The sequence below is a fragment of the Cervus elaphus genome, chromosome 22 (genome assembly GCF_910594005.1).
Source record: "Cervus elaphus chromosome 22, mCerEla1.1, whole genome shotgun sequence".
In the NCBI taxonomy this organism is placed as follows: Eukaryota; Metazoa; Chordata; class Mammalia; order Artiodactyla; family Cervidae; genus Cervus; species Cervus elaphus.
In genome coordinates this window covers 44,070,713-44,085,010 of record NC_057836.1, presented here as the reverse complement: position 1 = coordinate 44,085,010, position 14,298 = coordinate 44,070,713, and the positions used below count along the sequence as shown (strand labels likewise).

At 47.1% G+C, this 14,298-nt stretch overlaps 1 protein-coding gene across 5 annotated transcripts in view; it reads left to right on the top strand.

Moving 5' to 3' along the window:
* The window catches only part of LOC122680447 (apolipoprotein L2-like), a 49,053-nt gene that overhangs the window by 806 nt on the left and 33,949 nt on the right, over positions 1-14,298 (top strand). The window contains exon 2 of one of the 5 annotated variants that reach the window (XM_043881809.1): positions 13,994-14,118. The exons of 2 other annotated variants lie outside the window; for them this stretch is intronic. The gene's annotated coding sequence lies outside the window, so the exon portion shown is untranslated. Of the gene's footprint in view, positions 1-11,427; positions 12,113-13,993; positions 14,119-14,298 lie in introns of those variants that run through there. 2 more of the 5 variants (XM_043881810.1, XM_043881811.1) reach the window with 2 other exon arrangements.

Genomic DNA, 14,298 nt, shown 5'->3' with positions numbered 1-14,298 from the left:
GGACTGTAGAGGTGGTTAGCTGCTGTCATCCTTGGGTTGCTGGTTGGATTCTGGCTCAAAGGAAGTGCTTCAAGTTTTGGGCTTTGTTGGTGGCTCAACTGCTAAAGAATCTGCCTGCAAAAGAAAAAAAAAAAAGAATCTGCCTGCAATGAGGGAGACCTGGATTCTATCCCTGGATTGGGAAGATCCCCTGGAGAAGGGAACGGCTACCCACTCCAGTATTCTGGCCTGGAGAATTCCATGGACTGTATAGTCCACGGGTCGCAAAGAGCCGGACAGGACTAAAGGACTTTCACTTTCACTTCCACATCTAGAAGAGAGTGGCTTGTCCTACCAGGTCTACACTGGTGGCTCAATTTCCCTGTATTCCTCACTGTTCTGTATATGCTGGGTTTAGACTTATTTATGGCAAAGAAGGTATGTTTTGCACTTGGGCAGCAGGTTAGCACACAGGCCCCTGGGTCACTGTTTGACTGGCCTGGTTGCTCAGGAGAGCTGCAGGCTCCTAGATCAAACGCTTGCCAGGCCTCCAGCTGCTGACCCGTCCAGCCTCCGAGCAGGTACACTTTCAGGCCCTGGGAAGGGAGCGGCAGGAGGTGATGAGAGAGGTGGGGGCCAGCACTGGAGTCTGGGGTGCTGCTTCCTGTCAGCGGGCCCCACTCCCATAGAAGTTCTGGGGTCCCTCCCCGCCGCTCCCAGCTGGTGGTGGCTGCAGCGCTCCTTGGCTGTGGCTTCACGCCTCCATCCCGCCCCTGTCTCTTCCTGGCTTCTCCCCCTACTCTCTGCTGTCTCTGTGTGTCTTACAAGGATGCTAGTTGATTTAGGGCCTGCTCAGAGAACCCATAATGCTCTCATTACAAGATGTTTCACTTAAAGGGTTTTCAGAGACCCTTTTCCACATAAGGTCCCATACACAGATGCAGAGATTAGGTCGTGGATGTACTTTTTGGGGAGCTACCATTTAACTCACTACAGGACCCACAAATATCAGTTCTCCCCCTTAAGGTCCTCTGGACTAATGTTCACCTTGTGCAGAAGACGTGCTGGGGGGTGCCCATGTCTGCCCACCAAGGGGGAGGGAGCAGTCCCCAGGGCTGCCTGACCGCCCACCACACGTGAGCAGGAGAGCCCAGGGGCCACTGAGCCCAGAGTCCCTTGTGGAAGGGAGGGGTCCTTGCTCCCTCTCCAGCTGTCCATGTGTGTCCGTGGAGCCTAAATGCTAATGCCCCTTCTTGTCCAGCCTCTCTTGTCACCCCTGCTCATCCCTCCTCACTGCTGGCCCCTGAGGTGGACTGTCCACCCTGGTCCCAGCAAGTGCTCACCTCTTCACTTGCCTCCACTGAGCTGTCGACTTTCCTACTGGTCTCTGATTGCTGGCATTAAAGATCCCCTTATCCCTAACTTCATACAGTTGTTTATTTTTCCAAATAATCCTGAAGTTTCCTCCCAGACTATGGTTGTGAATACAAAGCCAGAAATGTCTATGTTAATTTTCTGGCTGTGGTCCCCTGGGGTGATGGTGAGATGCTCAGAGGGGAACTGTAGAGGGATAATAAATACAAGAGCAAGGGAGATCACATCCGATGCTGTGTCCCAGCATCTCCCTTCTATATGCCAGCAATGGACATTTAGAGACAGAGGACGACGTGGTGGCCAGGTTGACGAACTTTGTTCTCTAATCGCTGAGCAAATAAAAAGGCTTTAGCTTCCTGTTAAGGTTTTATAAAACACTGCAGTGAGATCAGTCTAGAGAGATCAACAGAAAAGATGACACTGATTCTGTTCTTTGAATAATTTTTCAACAGTGACCAGGTAATATCTTTTAGTTTTTTTCCTACGAAAATGTCATACTTTTTTCTGAATTAGCGGCTGTAGAAGAGACCAATAGAAAGAAAAGTGAAGTTACTCAGTCATGTCCAAGTCTTTGCGACCCCATGGACTGTAGCCTTCCAGGTTCCTCCGTCCATGGGATTCTCCAAGCAAGAATACTAGAGTGGGTTGCCATTTCCTTCTCCAGGGGATCTTCCTGACCCAGTGATCAAACCCAGGTCTCCCGCATTGCGTCAGATTCTTTACTGTCCGAGCCACCAGGGAAGCCCTGAAGAGACCAAATAGTCATTCCTAAATTTTCATCCTTCACGCCTTCAAAAAAAAAAACAACTAAAAATTAAAAAAAAAATGTTTCTAATTATAGGAAAAAACACACAACATAAAATTAACCACTTTAGCCATTTTTAGTGTCCTAATTTTTTATAGAGAAGACACTGAGTTTAGGTGAGTATATGGCAGCCCAGCCTCCCTTGTAGCTCCATGTAACCTCATTGCTAAATTCTGACTAATCAAAGGTTAGAGGAATGATGTGTGGATCTTCTAGGTCATGTCTTTGAAGGGAAATTATGAGCTCTGTGTCCTTCTCTGCTCTATTTTGGGCTGGAATGTCTGATGAAAACCAGCTTCCACATTGAATAAGACCCCTCACTGGAAATGATGGCCGAGTAATAACAGGCTGGACTTCTGGTTGACTTACCTACCACCTACCTCCCAAATGCCTAGCAACTTGGACATTCACGTCTGAAATGAATACATCTACATTGTTTGAGTCAATATGTTAATATCTTGTGAGCCCTTTGTTACAGCAGCTCAGCATCCACATCCTAACCAATACAAAACCATCCCTAGGCTTCATTCCTCCTCTAGGCTTTGAGTCTTCTCTTCCGTTCAGAACTCTGCCTCTCTGTTCAGCCCCTGTGAGTTGACCATTGCTTAGATCGCCTGTGGCTTTGACATTGACTTCTCCCAGGATCCCATGTCTGAGCCCTCACCTCTCCAGGGGATCCCAACACTGTGGCCTGTGAATCAATGACCTCTTTAGGCTTCTAAGACTCAGTTCCCAGACTGGCCCAGCCCAACTCTTATATTAGACAAGATTAAGGACCACCCCCCCCCACACCCACACCCATCCCTCAGCCTTCCTTTTAACTTCCACACTTAACTGGTGAAATAGACAGACAGGAATGAGAGGATGGCAATCATAGGACCAAGGCAAGGTGGTAAGAAGATTTGGGACTAACTTCTAATAGGTATGGGCATTGTTTTGGGGATGATGGAAAAGTTCTGGAATTATGTAATGGTGATGTTTGTACACATAGTGAATATACTAAAAGCTACTTTTCAATGGTGAATTGTATGTTATGTGACTGATATCTCAATTCTTTTAAATGCTACTTTTTAGAAAGCTGTGGAAATGGTAGGGAAAGAGTTTCAGAGAGTACATCCTGGAAAGGGACAAGAAAGGGGTAATGGAGAGTCAGGAGAGAAGACAGGGCAGAGGGGAGGAAGCCGTGACCAGCTGTCTTCCTGCAGAAATCCAAGTGACAAGTGACAGGGGTCATGCGTGGAGCTGCTGGTTCCTGGAGGTGAAGCACGTCTGGGGGCTCTGCAGGGGATCCTGGCAGTGGAGGAGGTGGGTGAGGCCTCCACGGTCCTCTCTTATGGCTCTAGGATTACTTATCCACTAAAAGCAATGAACTACTGATACTCGCAGCCCATTGGGTGAATCTCGAGAGCAGTTTGCTGAGTGAATTTGAAAAGACCAGTCTTGGGACTTGCCTGGGGGTCCAGTGGTTAAGACTCTGCACTTCCTCTGCCAGAGCCACAGGTCTGATCCTGCGTGCCACATGGCACAACTGAAAAATAAAAGTAAAAAATGCAAAGGCCGGGAGGCGGCTACCGCCCCAGGGGAGAGGTACGAGGCAAAGTGCGCGCCGGCTGACTCCCCGAGCGGTAAAGGCAGGGACCAGGAGCGGAGGTTCGGGGAGTGGGGGAGGCTGAGCCAGGGACACCACCGGCAACAAGAAGGCGGGGAATGTGGGGCTGAGAGAAGAAAGGTGACCCCGGGCGAGACGAGGGTGTGGGGCCGGGGTGCTAGCTTCTGAGCCTGGCATGGTGAGGCGCTATGTGGGGGCAGCTTTCTCCCACCCGGGGCTAGTAACTGTTTCCATGAAAGTGCGCTCCTCCCAAGGTAGTCACAGCGGACCCTTGCACAGTAAGAGAGGGTTTGCCCCAAGCCATTGATTATCAGTTTGCCTCTTATTTCCCAAAGCTTTTTCTTTAATGGTCTTCAGTATTTGTTTTTCCAGTTTCCCTCTTTAGTTTTTAATGCAGATAGAATCATGGGTTTTGGCTCAAGACTCCTGTGTCACAGGTACTCTTTCCTCAGCTGAGAGAAATGGGTGAGGGCTCTTTTCACTCACTGGTTTAAAAATAAATGTAGCAAGAAGGAGAAAACTTTAAAAAAAAATTAGAAAATTGAATGAGCTGCTTCAGTTCAACAAACCGATCACCATGCTTTAGGTACCTTGTAGGTTCTGGTTGTTAGGAGATATTGGAGTGACATATCAGATCCTGGCTCCCATGGAGTTCACTTTGTGTTTTGAAATGTATATCAGATAGTTGTTAGCAACTGTTTTAATACAAATATCAGGAAATGTCAAAGTTAGCTTTTACTGAAAACCGTTGCCTAACTACATTTCTCAACCTTGAAATGACCCACATGTCTATTCTTTATCTAGGAGCTATGATCTTAAGTTCTAATCTCCTCCTCATGTTCAACTTGAAGGAATAAAATCAAACACAAGTTAGCATTTAATTATGCAGGATTGGCGCAATGCCTGGTAGCTCAGACGGTAAAGCGTCTGCCTACAGTGCCGGAGACCAGGGTTCGATCCCTGAGTCAAGAGGATCCCCTGGCGAAGGAAATGGCAACCTGCTCAAGTATTCTTGCCTGGAAGATCGCATGGACTGAGGAGCTTGGTAGGCTTACAGTCCATGGGGTTGTAAAGAGTCAGATATGACTGAGCGACTTCACTTGCACTTTCTTTTTTTCACTGTAGAATTATTCTCATTTCCATCATATTTTCCACTTTTAATTTTTAAGAGAAATTTAGCAATGTGAAAGGACATGTAAACAACTATACTTGATTAATATTAATCAAGGAGATATTCTTTGAGATACCAGCTGATATTATAGCACAAACCTCATTTGTAGTATCTGAAGAGATGTTAGTAAAATTTAGGTTTTGTTTCAAATGGAAGTCACCCAGTAAATTCATCCATGTCACAGACATTCATCCCCCCCCACCCCCCACCCCCAACAGATCATCAGTATTCTGTCTCAGACGCTACCATCTATCAGGTGCTCAAATGAGAAACATGATAGCCGGCTCCTTGGCTCACCCTCTGACTTTTCCATAAATCAATTGCTGGGTCTTGTGTATTCTTCCTTTGAAAGCTCTCTGAACCGACTGTCTGCTTCTCTCCATCTCCATCATTGACACCTGGACTAGCCTCTGAATTGGTCTCCTTACACCGGCTGTTGCTGCCTTCAGTTCATTCTCAAGACAGACAAAAAAATTAAAAAAAAAAAAAATGCAAAGGCCGGTCTTAAAGGGTTACATGCTACATGATTCCACTTATAAAATAGTCGCAAAATGCCACAGTTCTAGGAATGGAGAACAGATCAGCGGTTTCCCAGAGTTAGCAAAGGCCCAGAAAGCGGTGACCCCAAAGGATCAGCACAGGGAGTTCCTTCCTGGGACAGAACACTCTGTACATCAGTTGTCATGATGGTTAAATGAATCCGCACACGTGTTACAATGTGGTAGGACCATCCCAAAGACACAAAAACGAGAGCATGCAAAAACTGGTAAAAGTTGAGTGCAATCTATATTCTAGTTAGTTGTATTTTGATAGTGACTGTAGTTACGTAAAATATCACCACTGCAGGAAAACTAGGTGAAGGGACACAGGACCTCTCTGTAGCAATTTTACAACTGTGTGATTTTGTCTGTCAGTCTATACTTATTATTTTTTAGTCTCTGATTCAAGAGTTGAATTGTGGAGGTAAGGATCGTTGGATAAATGTAGGCGAGGCGAGGCCAGCTTTGTGACCTTGGGAAATGAATGAATGAATCCTCTAAGTCTGCTTTCTGATCCACGCACAGGAATGATGAGAACGGCAGACAACTCAGGGAGGTTTTGAAAGAGGAAAGGAGGTAATGCCGACGCGGTGAGCCCAGAAAACAGCACTTCCTGTTGACTGAGCACCTACTGTTCGCCAAGCCCAGTCCCTGCCCTGTCTCACTCATCCTCTCAGTGACTCTACAGGCTACTCACTCTTTCTATGAGCAAGGAAACCAAGTCACAGCAAAACCTGGGGTGGCCTAAAAGGGCTGTGTGATGGCAAATTCTCTCCCCACTCACGGAAGATGCGGAGTCATGGACGCAGCCAAATGGGGCCCAGAGTCTCTGTGACAAAAGAATTCAGGCAGATTTCCCCCTGAGGTGGGGCTGTTCCAGGAGCGAGTTAAGACTTGGTGCCAGTAGAAGTGGGTCCCCATGGGCCTGGTCAGACCCGGCTCCCAGTGCCCACTAGGGACTCTGGCAGCTGGGCTCACTTCTTAGGCCAAGTGGTATTTGACACTGTGGCTCATCTCAAGCTAACGGGGAGCAATTGTGGAAGAAAATTACCTTTTTAGACTATTCAAGGATTTACAGATTTCTCTTCCTCTAAGGAAATGGCATAGTCCATAAAACAGACCAAAACAACAGGCAGGGAGACCAGCCCAGTTTCCCCACTTGAGGGGCAAGTCTGAAGCTTAGTTTTCCCTTGTGACTCAGGGATAATAAATGTTGTCATCAGAGGGCTGTGGTAGCTTACCCAACAATGTGTGTTAAAGTGCTTTGCAGGTTGTAAAGGGTTCAGGTGCTGCTATGTTTTTCCATAAAGGTTCAGCTTTTTAACAGTTTATTTAAATTTTTTTAAATCTTCAAATTTGCCATTTTAGCCATTTTTACAATTTTTATTTATTCGCTTGTTTGACTTTTTACTTGGCTGGGTTCTTCTTGCTTTGATATGCATGCTCAGTCCCGTCCGACTGTTTGTGACCCCATGGACTGTAGCCTACCAGGCTCCTCTGTCCATGGGATTTTCCAGGCAAGAACTGGAGCGGTTGCCATTCCTTGCTTAGGGCGGGCTTTCTCTAGTTGTGGCATGCGGGGCCTACTCTTTGTGATGGTGCTCGGGCTTCATATTGCGATGGCTTCTCTTGTTGCAAAGCACAGGCTCCGGATATGTGTGACTCACAAACTCTAGAGCACAGGCTCAGTAGTTGTGGCACCTGGGCTGGGTGGCTCCCCAGTATGTGGAATCTTCTTGGAGCAGGGATTGAACCTGAATCCCCTGCATTAGCAGGAGGAGTCTTATCTGCACCACCAGGGAAGTCCTAGTTTAGCCATTGCTAAGTGTAGAGTTCAGCGGTGTTAAGGACATCCACACTGTCATGCAATTAGCATCACCCTCCATTCACAGAATGTTTTACATCAAAAGTGAAATTCTGTCCCCATTAAACACTAACACCCCACTCTCCTTCCGTTCCACCCCTGACAGGCACCTCTGAATCCTTGGTCTTTGTGAATTTGACTCCTCTTGGGACCTTATTTGAGTAGAGTCATCCAGTATTTGTCCTTTTGTGACAAACTTTTTTTTTCCTTTTGACTGTGGTAAAAAGGATGTGCTAAATCCTCACCTTGATTTGAGTCTGCAGACCCCTTGGTGGCTCTACTGTGAGCTGGTGTTTATTGAGTCCAGGAATGTCCAGTGTCCATTCTGCATTCTCATCAGAGGACCTTTATGATAACCTGCCCACCTTAAAAGGATGTTTAACTGAGTTCTTCTTCTCACTGTGGTTTTGCTTGGCTGTCAAACTAAAGTCATGCTAGTGAAAGACAGAAGAGTTTATTGGGGGAAAAAATGACAGAAAAAGAACTTTAAACTAGGAGTGCAGCACTTTCATAGCATCATCTTTCAGGATCTGAAATAGCTTAACTGGAATGCCATCACCTCCACTAGCTTTGTTAGTAGTGATGCTTCCTAAGGCCCACTTGACTTCACATTCCAGAATGTCTGGCTTTAGGTGAGGGATCACACCATCGTGATTATCTGGGTCGTGAAGATCTTTTTTGTACAGTTCTTCTGTGTATTCTTGATACACAGATACCTCTTCTTAATATCTTCTGCTTCTGTTAGGTCCATACCATTTCTGTCCTTTACTGAGCCCATCTTTGCATGAAATCTTCCCTTAGTATCTCTAATTTTCTTGAAGAGATCTCTAGTCTTTCCCATTCTGTTGTTTTCCTCTACTTCTTTGCATTGATCGCTGAGGAAGGCTTTCTTATCTCTCCTGGCTATTCTTTGGAACCCTGCATTCAAATGAGAATATCTTTCCTTTTCTCCTTTGCTTTTCACTTCTCTTCTTTTCACAGCTATTCATAAGGCCTCCTCAGACAACCATTTTGCTTTTTTGCATTTCTTTTCCATGGGGATGGTCTTGATCCCTGTCTCCTGTACAGTGTCACAAACCTCCATCCATAGTTCATCAGGCACTCTGTCTCAGATCTCGTCCCTTAAATCTATTTCTCACTTCCACTGTATAGTCATAAGGGATTTGATTTAGGTCATACCTGAAAGGTCTAGTGGTTTTTCCTACTTTCTTCAATTTAAGTCTGAATTTGGCAATAAGGAGTTCATGATCTGAGCCACAGTCAGCTCCCGGTGTTGTTTTTGCTGACTGTATAGAGCTTCTCCATCTTTGGCTGCAAAGAATATAATCAATCTGATTTCGGTGTTGACCATCTGGTGATGTCCATGTGTAGAGTCTTCTCTTGTGTTGTTGGAAGAAGGTGTTTGCTATGACCAGTGTGTTCTCTTGGCAAAATTCTATTAGCCTTTGCCCTGCTTCATTCCATACTCCAAGGCGAAATTTGCCTGTTACTCCAAGTGTTTCTTGACTTCCTGCTTTTGCATTCCAGTCCCCTATAATGAAAAGGACATCTTTTTTGGGTGTTAGTTCTAAAAGGTCTTGTAGGTCTTCATAGAACCGTTCAACTTCAGCTTCTTCAGTGTTACTGGTTGGGGCATAGGCTTGGATTACCGTGATATTGAATGGTTTGCCTTGGAAACGAACAGAGATCATTCTGTCATTTTTGAGATTGCATCCAAGTACTGCATTTGGAAAACTCAGCAGTGGCCACAGGACTGGAAAAGGTCAGTTTTCATTCCAATCCCTAAGAAAGACAATGGCAGAGAATGCTCAAACTATCGCACAATTGCAGTCATCTCACACACTAGTAAAGTAATGCTCAGAATCCTCCAAACCAGGCTTCAGCAATACATGAACCATGAACTGCCAGATGTTCAAGCTGGTTTTAGAAAAGGCAGAGGAACCAGAGATCAAATTGCCAGCATCCGCTGGATCATTGAAAAAGCAAGAGAGTTTCAGAAAAACATCTATTTCTGCTTTATTGACTATGCCAAAGACTTTGACTGTGTGGATCACAATAAACTGTGGAAAATTCTGAAAGACATGGGAATACCAGACCACCTGACTGCCTCTTGAGAAACCTATATGCAGGTCAGGAAGCAACAGTTAGAACTGGACATGGAACAACAGACTGATTCCAAATAGGAAAAGGAGTACATCAAGGCTGTATATTGTCACCTTGCTTATTTAACTTATATGCAGAGTACATCATGAGAAATGCTGGACTGGAAGAAGCACAAGCTGGAATCAAGATTGCCGGGAGAAATATCAATAACCTCAGATATGCAGATGACACCACTTTTATGGCAGAAAGTGAAGAGGAACTAAAGAGCCTCTTGATGACAGTGAAAGACGAGAGTGAAAAAGTTGGCTTAAAGCTCAACATTCAGAAAACTAAGATCATGGCATCTGGTCCCATCATCTCATGGCAAATAGATGGGGAAACAGTGGAAACAGTGTCAGACTTTATTTTTCTGGGCTCCAAAGTCACTGCAGATGATGACTGCAGCCATGAAATTAAAAGACGCTTACTCCTTGGAAGGAAAGTTATGACCAATATAGATAGCATATTAAAAAGCAGAGACATTACTTTGCCAACAAAGGTCTGTCTAGTCAGGGCTATGGTTTTTCCAGTGGTCATGTATGGATGTGAGAGTTGGACTGTGAAGAAAGCTGAGCGCCAAAAAATTGATGCTTTTGAACTGTGGTGTTGGAGAAGATTCTTGAGAGTCCCTTGGACTGCAAGGAGATCCAACCAGTCCATCCTAAAGGAGATCAGTCCTGGGTGTTCATTGGAAGGACTGATGTTGAAGCTGAAACTCCACTACTCTGGCCCCCTGATGCGAAGAGTTGACTCATTGGAAAAGACCCTGATGCTGGGAGGGATTGGGGGCAGGAGGAGAAGGGGACGACAGAGGATGAGATGGCTGGATGGCATCACCGATTCGATGGACATGACTTTGAGTAAACTCCGGAAGTTTGTGATGGACAGGGAGGCCTGGTGTGCTGCTATTCATGGGGTCGCAAAGAGTCAGACACGACTGAGCAACTGAACTGAACTGAAACTAGGAGTGGTATTTGCAAGTGCAGATCTCAAACTTGGTTGCGATCTTGGCTCCTCCCCTGAGTTGCTGGAAGAAATCCCCCGCCTCGCCCCTCCCCTGTTATTTACAAAATCAGATCAGACTCCTGGCCAGTGTTCCAGCGTGAGTGTAAGACCAAACTATAGTGTGTGGTCCTCATGGATAACACCCATCACTCCTCTGTGCCTCCCTCTAAGGCTGGGGGAGGTGACCACGATGACACAGGGACATTTCCTGGGATGAAGCAGCCCAGATGGAAGGTCAGGCGGCCTCCATGGTGAGGGGGAATCCAGCCCCACCGCTGTTCCTTCTGCTTGGGTCAAAGCAGGAAAGTGCACCAGCAGTCCAGCTGCACGACTCCCGGGCTCTGGGACCTTTTCTTCTCAGTTTCTTTATCTGAGAAATGGAGCCGACACTTCCTCTAGCTGATGTGAGAGTACAACAGGCAAGGTGTGGACGGTGCCTGCAGAGTGTGGCACACTTCAGCCCTCCATACACCTTGGCTCTTTGCTGAACATCCAAACAGGAATTAAGACTGGCTTTCTGTTGTAGACTTTTCTGAGTTGCCAGGTCACTAGCCTTCCTCCATTTGGAGACAAGAGGTCTGTTGTCAAGTGCAAATAAGTCAGGGAACAAAGAGCAATGGGCTCTCAGCCCTTTGCATGAACTTGGCATCCATCCAGATGGCCTTGACCACCAAGGCTGGGCCTGCTCAGGTGAGTTGCCTGAGGGCACTAGCGCCTGAAGATAGTAGTATTGTCGCTGTCACCAGGGTTCAATCTAGAGGGACCTGAGCAAAAAGGTGGGGTTGGGGTGTGGACAGAGTGGCTGAGGGGTGGACTTGGGCCCCTCTTGCAGGTACCCTTTGAGCAGAGCTGGGGACAGTGGACTCTGCAGGGAAGGATCCTGGAGGGCTTCTCAGAGGAGGTGATAACAGATTTGGGCTTTATAGGAAGTATGATTTTTCTAGGTGGTAGGAGTAAATGTCCCTGGCAGAAGGAACTGCATGAGCAAATGCCTAGAACCCACATGGGTGTGGCCCTCAGGAGCAGCAGTATGACCAGTATGCCGTGAGCAGTTGGTATGTTCTGGGAGACTGTGCCAAGTGCTTCTGGTGCAAAGGTGAATAAGGCAGGCAGGCCGGTAAGTGGGTGGAAAGGGTGGAAGGAGCCAGGAAGAAGTTCATAGAGTGGGAGAGTGATTGACCAAGGGTTTCATAGTCAATTGGTGGCAGGTCTTCCATCATGAAGCCTGAGACAGGGTAGACCATGCCCAGAAGGACCTGGATGTCAGGACTGGGCCTGTTTCTCTAAGACCATCAGCAGAGAGGGTGAGAATAGCCCAGGGTGGGGCCTGGTGCGCAGGATGTTTGCTTGACCTGAGCCACTCAGAGATGAGGGTTTCACTTTCCCTTTCAGTTCTCCGGGTATATCTGGGTCCAGAGGTTGTGTGTGGTTATTGCCGAGTCAAAAAGCTAGTAGCTGCATTGCATAGCTGAGAACAACTGGATCTTGTTTACATTCAGCCAGAGAAGATTTCTGGGTAAGCAGGCAGGGTAGGACCCCCCGCCCCCCATCACCCCGTCCTCAGGACAACGGTCTGATAATTGTTGCTAGTTGACAGAAGAAGGGAAAATGGAAGCTCAGAGAGGTGAGTTCATGGCCGACATGGCTGGTTAAGCAGGAGCTGAGCCTGGCTGTGGAGGCCGGTGCGTCTGACGGCTTCCTCCCGCCCCTTGGGTCCCTGAACAGTGCAGAGGGTCACACCTGCTCATGGGCTCAGCTCAGGATGTGGACTCCTGAGACATGAGCAGTGACCCCAGAAGGAAGGTGAGTGTTGGGGGTGCTCAGTCTGTTGGGAAATTTGGAGGAAGTAGAGGGGGCTAAGGAGGTCAGGAGGGTCAGAACCTTTCCTCCTTGTGCCTGGCCACCTTGAGGCTTCCCCCAAGGTGCTGTGCTGAGGCCAAGGGGGCAAAGGATTTCTTTTGAGACGTAAGGAATCCAGGTTTCATCACCTAACCTCTGACCGCTGCTTTCTAACTGCCTGCTCAGAGCAAGGCCTTGGGGAAAAACTGAGGCCTGGGGAAGGACAGGAGAGCAAATGGAGAGACCCAGGGCTCTGTCTTCCTGTGCTCAACTCAGCTCAGGATGTAGGTGATGGGTGGCCCTGTGTAGGGAAGACAGCCCAGCAGACAAAGAGAAGGGCTCATTGCACGATGCCCACACTAAGATCCTGGCTTTGCCATCTTAAGATAAAAACCCAAACAGTAGACAGGTCAGTATAACAGGAGGGGCATGAGCGTAGATCTATGTGTTTTACAGGCAGAAACAATCCTAGAAACTTCTGGTTTATTAAATCCACAGTATTCCTCTCGCATACCCATGTCAGAAGCACTGGTCTTGGCCTCCTCCCTGCCCACCGAGAGCTGTGTGACCCTGAGCAAGTCAGCTCCTTGGGAACTGTTTGCTCTCAGATCCCTTACTCAATTTTTAAAAACTGATTTCAGTCTTTTCATGCGGATTTTAGGCTGTGTGTTAGGGATGTTCACCTTTGTGAACAGTAAATACTGCAAAAAGTGTCTGCTGCTCTCTCATTGTATTCTGGCCTGTTTTATGGTGTCCATGGCAATATTTAATTTTTAAGAGGTCAAATAAATCAGACTTTTCTTTATGGCTCTGGGATTTGTGTCTTGATGAGAAAGGTTTCCTCAAATCAACATTATTTTTAACATTTTTTTCCAGTACCTTTGTAGTTTTTTTCTTTCTAGTTTACATTTAGATCCCTTTTGGAGTCACTGATTGATTAGAATCTTCTTGTTTCTTCCTCTTCCTCCTTCCGTCCTTGGTATTTTCCTTCTTCTTTGTCTTCTTCTCATTCAAACAGAACATACTTCATGGGTACGTTTCACAGTCACAAATGAACACACCCTTTTATGTGCCTTCAAAAGAGCATTCATTGCAATCAGGATATGACTCCTCCTTCTCCCCCCCCTACCCCCCGCAAAGTTCTAGGCAGCAGTTAGGGAACAGAGAGCAAGAGGCTGGAGAGAGCTGGGCTGCACACCCAGACCTGGCCCAGACACCCTGTGGGAGGAGAGGTTTTGGAATGTCCGGCTCAAGGCTCAGGCTAGTATCAGATTTTAGGTAAGACCCATATTTTCCCCCAATTCTCTCTTCCTCTTTCTCCTATAAAAATATCATGGCTGGAGTAAGGAGACCTGAGGAAATACAGGTGTCTGCTGCTACCTGAAAGTACAGTGTTCCTACAAAAGCTTTCCTAAACCAAGATGGCATAGGGAATAGGCCACGTAGGTCTCGCTACACAGGGTGATCTTTTGGAAAACAAGGGATGCCCATAAATGGAAACACTCAGAAATCTGATAGTGCTATCTGTCAGAAAGGGCCTTTCATCAAGACAGACAAGGAAAACAAATAGAATTACTGCACCGCAGGTGAAACGAGAGCTGTGCTGCGTCTTTGAGAAGCTGGTTGCTTCACGTGCCTGTAACAGGTCCCACACCTCGTATTGTAGCCAGGCTGTGCCCGGAAGGGTGGAGGGAGCCCCCGAGGCCCTGGAGCAGGAAGAGCAGCAGAGAAGAGACAAGACCCCTGCCTGGTGCTGGGAGCTAAAGAAACTCAATACAAATAGACCCACAGGTAGGAAAGTGCAAGATTCCACGGGGGCCTAGAGAGGAACTGGGGTAGACAGCAGGGGGAGGAGGATTTGGAGCTGGGCCTCCAAGATCAGGTAACATTTCACCTGGTGAGGCAGGTGGGGAAATGTCTCACCACCTGGGGGCAGGGGCAGCCTGAGTGAAGGCCTGGAAGCTGGGGGGG